Source organism: Thrips palmi, unplaced genomic scaffold (genome assembly GCF_012932325.1).
Source record: "Thrips palmi isolate BJ-2018 unplaced genomic scaffold, TpBJ-2018v1 HiC_scaffold_10, whole genome shotgun sequence".
Classification (NCBI taxonomy): Eukaryota; Metazoa; Arthropoda; class Insecta; order Thysanoptera; family Thripidae; genus Thrips; species Thrips palmi.
In genome coordinates, this window is record NW_023144621.1 from 21,470,278 (window position 1) to 21,477,155 (window position 6,878).

Genomic DNA, 6,878 nt, shown 5'->3' on the forward strand with positions numbered 1-6,878 from the left:
TCGGCGGCGGGCAGCAGCACCACGCGCCCGGACCTGGTGTCGGCGCGGTCGTCGGGCGCCGCGTAGTACTGCACCTGCTGCGGGAGCCCGTCCTGGTCGGCGAGCTCCTCCTCGGCCTCCGCGGCCACGGGCCGCACTCGCGACACGCGCACGCGGCGCGCCTCGGACGCGGCCAGCAGCGCCAGCAGCGCCACCGCCACCTGCGCAAAACAAAACAGAAACGCATTTTAGCCTTACTCGGAGTGCGGCGGGGCGCGAGTCGAACCCGGGTCCTCCCTTTTTCTGTGAGTCTCGGCCGACAGATGCGCGGCGCGTTGCGTGGGCAGCGTGCGGCAGCGTGCCCCGCGGCGATGTAGGTCGCTTCGATTGGTGGCAGTCGTCAAGCTGAAGAAGAAGTGCGTCTGCGTTGTTACTTCACGGTGGACGCAGACACACGGCGGCCACGGCGGGCCTGCCTGGGGGATGCCTCGCTCCGCCTCGCCTCGCCGCGGGATGGCGCGGGATTGCCGCAGACTGACTTAGAACGTGCCGTTGCTCCGTCTCTCTCTCTTTCTCTCTCTCTTTCTCTCTCTCTTTCTCTCTCTCTCTCTCTCTCTCTCTCTCTCTCTCTCTCTCTCTCTCTTACCTACATGAGACGTTCCATGAGTGCGAGAGAGGCGGAGTGACGAACAGTGTGCCCGCCTGGTCCATCACGCCGCGAATGCGAGTCATAAGATCAGCCTCCCCCTTTTCCCATTCCTCCTCGACTGCACGGCATGGAGGCCCTGCTTCCCCTCGGCACGGCCTCGGCCTGCGCACAGTGTGCCACGCGGCGCCGCGCGGCCACGCGCCACGCCTGTCCCAAATAACAATTAGCCGCGCGGCGTGGCGAAAAGGACGCCAGATTTGCGACACGAGAAAAGTGGTGGCGAAAAAAAATTGCCGCGCGTGATATGGTGGCGGTTGGTATGGCGGCATGGCGGCGCGGCGGGCCGAGCTGAGCTGTCCGGTGCGCACCGCGGACTGCAGAGGTTTCCTCACGCCGTGATTATGAGTCGTGGACAGAGTGGTCTCGGCCTGGCCGGTCCACGCGCAGCGCGCAGCGCGCAGCCCCGACGCGCTCCCACGGGCCGCCGTCGCCGTCTCTTTCTCTCACACACGGCACGCCGCGGCACGCGGGCTGTTCGGCGTGCCCCGTGCCCAGCGGGCTCGTTCCGAACAGCCTCGTCGCCCTGTCCCTCTCGCACTCAGGGCGCGGCCGCGTGAGGCGCGAGAGAGACAGGGCGACGAGCCCGGCCTACATTCATATTCGCCGTGACGCACGCCGCGCCGCGTCACGCCGCCCCAATGACACGACGGTCGCAATTACCAGACATTTAAGCGTCGCGGCGTGATCCCGGCGGGCTGGAGGCTCTCCGCGCCGGTCTCTGCGTGCGTGTGGGTGAGCGTGCGCAGGGCTCTTGAGGCGTCTTGATCAGATTGGCCTCGCCTCAACACACGACCCACATGATTGCAGACATTGCCGCGAAGGGACACGCCGAGAGCGCCGTGCAGTGTAGGCAACCCACCGGCCGCCGTGCAGTGTAGGCAACACATCGGCCGCCGTGCAGTGTAGGCAACCCACCGGCTGCCGTGCGCGGCGGTACGGCCTGCCGCCCGGGCGCTCTCTCCCTGTCTCTGTCTTCCTGTCCACCCTGTGCAAGGGACTCTACACCGTGCCGTCCACTAACCAGGCGCGGCGGAGCGGCGGGGCAGTCGGGCTAAGCAGCTGAGCACAACTTCCCCGCTTCCGTCGCAGCCTTGGTCCCAGCAGAAGGCGACGGCACGGCTTGCGGGCCTTGCGGCACGGCCGGGCACGGCCCCGAACCAACAAACCAAACTGCCGCTAACTAAACGGCGGCGTCACGGTGGCGGGCAGGGAAATAATGCAGCAGGATTAGGCTTTAGGCGACGCGGCGGCGGCGCGGGAAGGAACAAAATGATGCAGCAGGCGGGGCGGGGCGCCATTTTCAGGTCGGCTGGGGACGGAACGCTTGAGGCGCATTCAGGGAAATGACGTGACATTTCGCCGTTGTTGGTTTGCTCATAAAAATGAGTCTGGGTCGCGAGACGCGGCGAGACGCGGCGGCGCGCGGCACAGCCGGTGAGTCGCTCCACCCCGTCCACTCCACTGGCGGGCTGCGTCGGCCACGCGCCGCTGGGGATGCTTTCGAAACGAGCGGGGCGTTAACCACTTCCAGAGAAGCGTCCCGGAAAAGAGCAGACGCGGCGGGGAATCCGAGATTTTGAACAAGCCCGCGCTGCTCCTCGGGCGCGCGGGCGCAGGAGCCGTCTAGCCACGGCCTTTTAGTGTTGCAACCAAGTTTATGTGCACTCTTTGTTTCCAGGGGCTCCGATCCAGCGGTGCAGAGAGAGTTCCACCCCAGGGAGCACACATGACACACGCGATGTATGAGCGCGAGACACACGGACCGGAAATAGAAGCAGGCAGAGACAGGCAGACAGTGAGACGGACAAACGGGCGGACGAAACGCACTATACCGCACTACGTTGCCCAGAGCAGTGCCCAGCGGCCCAGCAGACCACAAACCGAGAAGTAGAAGCCTGCTTTGCAGCGCCGCTCAAGCACACACACGCACGCACACGCACGCTCGGCCCATCGTGCGGTTGTACCATACCGACCGACGAGCATTACAGCCTCCACCGCTCCAGTCAGAGGTTCTAATACACGCCACACCGCAGCATTTCTTTCTTTCTTTGAAATGTTTCGCTGCTAAATGCCTCCCGTAGCTATGCAGTAACACACACACACACACACACACACACACACACACACACACACACTCTGCAAGACGTGTGACACAGTCGTCGTGGATGAGCCGATCGTCTGGACGACGGCCAGGACGGCCAGCGAGTGAAAGCACGAGCGCGTTGCACCCTGTCAAAACTTACGAGACCATCGTGCCAAAAAAGGGTAAACGTTCTTAAGATTCTTATGTGTCTAATGCGCAAATGTGCGTCACGCGCCAACCAACCCTCCCCGCCGACGACGTCAACTAGGCGTGGCGTGGCGTGGCGAGGTGTCAGCCACCGCCTTCATCACGAGCGTGGCGTGGCGTGGCGCTGCGTGTCGTGCCGCGACGTGCCGCGGCGTGGCGTGGCGTGGCGCTGCGTGTCGTGCCGCGACGTGCCGCGGCGTGGCGTGGCGTGGCGTGGCGCTGCGTGTCGTGCCGCGACGTGCCGCGGCGTGGCGTGGCGTGGCGCTGCGTGTCGTGCCGCGACGTGCCGCGGCGTGGCGTGGCGTGGCGTGGCGCTGCGTGTCGTGCCGCGACGTGCCGCGGCGTGGCGTGGCGTGGCGTGGCGCTGCGTGTCGTGCCGCGACGTGCCGCGGCGTGGCGTGGCGTGGCGTGGCGCTGCGTGTCGTGCCGCGACGTGCCGCGGCGTGGCGTGGCGTGGCGCTGCGTGTCGTGCCGCGACGTGCCGCGGCGTGGCGTGGCGTGGCGCTGCGTGTCGTGCCGCGACGTGCCGCGGCGTGGCGTAGCGTGGCGCTGCGTGTCGTGCCGCGACGTGCCGCGGCGTGGCGTAGCGTGGCGCTGCGTGTCGTGCCGCGACGTGCCGCGGCGTGGCGTAGCGTGGCGCTGCGTGTCGTGCCGCGACGTGCCGCGGCGTGGCGTAGCGTGGCGCTGCGTGTCGTGCCGCGACGTGCCGCGGCGTGGCGTAGCGTGGCGCTGCGTGTCGTGCCGCGACGTGCCGCGGCGTGGCGTAGCGTGGCGCTGCGTGTCGTGCCGCGACGTGCCGCGGCGTGGCGTAGCGTGGCGCTGCGTGTCGTGCCGCGACGTGCCGCGGCGTGGCGTAGCGTGGCGCTGCGTGTCGTGCCGCGACGTGCCGCGGCGTGGCGTAGCGTGGCGCTGCGTGTCGTGCCGCGACGTGCCGCGGCGTGGCGTAGCGTGGCGCTGCGTGTCGTGCCGCGACGTGCCGCGGCGTGGCGTAGCGTGGCGCTGCGTGTCGTGCCGCGACGTGCCGCGGCGTGGCGTAGCGTGGCGCTGCGTGTCGTGCCGCGACGTGCCGCGGCGTGGCGTGGCGTGGCGTGGCGCTGCGTGTCGTGCCGCGACGTGCCGCGACGTGCCGCGGCGTGGCGTGGCGTGGCGCTGCGTGTCGTGCCGCGACGTGCCGCGGCGTGGCGTGGCGTGGCGCTGCGTGTCGTGCCGCGACGTGCCGCGGCGTGGCGTAGCGTGGCGCTGCGTGTCGTGCCGCGACGTGCCGCGGCGTGGCGTGGCGTGGCGTGGCGCTGCGTGTCGTGCCGCGACGTGCCGCGGCGTGGCGTGGCGTGGCGCTGCGTGTCGTGCCGCGACGTGCCGCGGCGTGGCGTGGCGTGGCGTGGCGCTGCGTGTCGTGCCGCGACGTGCCGCGGCGTGGCGTAGCGTGGCGCTGCGTGTCGTGCCGCGACGTGCCGCGGCGTGGCGTGGCGTGGCGTGGCGCTGCGTGTCGTGCCGCGACGTGCCGCGGCGTGGCGTGGCGTGGCGCTGCGTGTCGTGCCGCGACGTGCCGCGGCGTGGCGTGGCGTGGCGTGGCGCTGCGTGTCGTGCCGCGACGTGCCGCGGCGTGGCGTGGCGTGGCGCTGCGTGTCGTGCCGCGACGTGCCGCGGCGTGGCGTGGCGTGGCGCTGCGTGTCGTGCCGCGACGTGCCGCGGCGTGGCGTGGCGTGGCGTGGCGTGGCGTGGCGCTGCGTGTCGTGCCGCGACGTGCCGCGGCGTGGCGTGGCGTGGCGTGGCGCTGCGTGTCGTGCCGCGACGTGCCGCGGCGTGGCGTGGCGTGGCGCTGCGTGTCGTGCCGCGACGTGCCGCGGCGTGGCGTGGCGTGGCGCTGCGTGTCGTGCCGCGACGTGCCGCGGCGTGGCGTAGCGTGGCGCTGCGTGTCGTGCCGCGACGTGCCGCGGCGTGGCGTGGCGTGGCGTGGCGCTGCGTGTCGTGCCGCGACGTGCCGCGGCGTGGCGTGGCGTGGCGTGCCGCGTGCGCTGGCCGGCCCAGTCAATGGCATAAGGATGAGGCAACGGGCGGACAATGCGGCTCCGTGTCCACTGGACGCCGTCCAGGACGCCGTCCAGCCTGCCGGCCTCCTCCGCGTCCGCCGCGAGTCCGCCACGCTCCGCGCGCTCCAGAATGTGGATAGCATCGGGCTGCCGCGGCGCGCCGTCGCGGAAGTGAGACGGAGGGGACGTCGCCGTCGTCGTGGAGGAAAGCAAAGCGGTGGTTGGCGGCGCCGAGTGTGGCCGCGACGTCCTTGGCCGAGTCCTGCGGGGCGGGGCGGGGCGGGGCGGGGCGGGGCGGGGCGGGCGGGGCGGGGCAGGCTGGGTTATCGCGCTCCAGCGCAGCGGGTCCGCAGTAATACGTCATAAAGAAAAGTCGCGCTAGCGATCCATATCTCGTCCTGCACTCACGAAAAAAAGTTTTGTTGTTGTTTTCCTTTCCTGGGCGTCGCGTCGCGCAACCAGTCCATTCGCTGTAGGAAGTGTCGCTGGCCGACGGTGCCGACGGGCGGACACACATCTGCGACGCTCCATGTAGGGAGCAGGGCAGGGCGTCCGGGGGACGCTGACTGGACCTCGGACTGGACCCCCCGCGGACCGTGGTGGACCGTCGCGAATACCGCTTCCTCGCTGTCGCCTAGCTCTGCCTCGCCATGCCTTGCCATGCCGCGGCTCGGATGGCGGTCCGCCGTGTCCAAATCGCGTTCCGCACAGAGCTCCGCGCGCGGTCTCGGGTTCGACTCCCACCGAGGGCCGAGAGAGAAAGTCTTGTTTTGGTATTCGCGAAGCCGTGCTGGTTGCCCGATGCAGGCATGGCCGAGCTCGCGGATTGCACTCGCGCTATGATGAGCAGTGTCTCGTGCACGGCATGCCGCGTGCAAATCGCTCACCCCGCTGGAATACGAACGAGCCGACGAGCACGCGTTGCCGAGTGAGACGTGGGTTCGATCCCCGGCAGGTTCTTGCCTTTTTTCATCACTCGGCGCCGATGCTCTTCGCACTGACCACTCGGTAACGACTCGGCGCCTGATGGACTCCGCCGCCAGCGCCGCCAGCGGGGGTCACCGTGTTCCCAGCCTTCTGCATTCATAACCGGTTGCATCGCCGTTCTGCACCATGAGACCAGAACGCCGAGCCACGCGGCATCGCGGCGCCATGCGAACCGAACCCAACGCACGTTTGCTGGCACGCCGGCTCGCCGAACCGAAGATGTGCGGCCAGCCCGGGCAGCCCAGCCCTGCGCCGCGTAAGGGCAGCCCGCCGTGGCCGCCGCCCGCCGTGGGGGGCGCTTCGTTTCCCAACTCCGCCGAAAGGCCGAGTGGTATGAAAAATTCGTCACCTGCGCGTACACCGCGTAGCGCACATTCCCGGCGCATGCGTGCCTGGACTTTCTCCTTCCCGTCGGTAACAAGGACCAACAAGGACCCGCTGTGCCTCGCGGTGCCTCGCGGTGCCTCGCGGTGCCGCGGTCCTCAAGAGGGCTTTGTCTCACGCGGTACAGTGGAGTCACCGAAAGCCAGTACAGTACGTGCCGAGACTGCGCCCGGCCCGACGTTTCAGATGCAAAGCGGGCCTCTCTCCCTCTCTCTCAGCGAGCGCGCTGCGAGGTGCGCGGCCTGCTTTGCAACGTCCAAATGGAAACTTTTCATTTGGCGGGGCTCGGCGAGACTGCAGGCTGGTTCCGAGAGTCGCTTTCGTCGCTCTGTCTCTCTCGCACTCGTGGGGCGTTCCACACAGGTGCAAGAGAGACCGAGCGACGGCTCTCGGAATCAGTCTGCTGAGACTGCGCGACTGCGGGTCTCTCTCGGGGCGCGGCTGCGCGGCGTGCGGCCTGATCACTCGGGTCAGACGTGCCGGCCCAGGACTGGAGCAG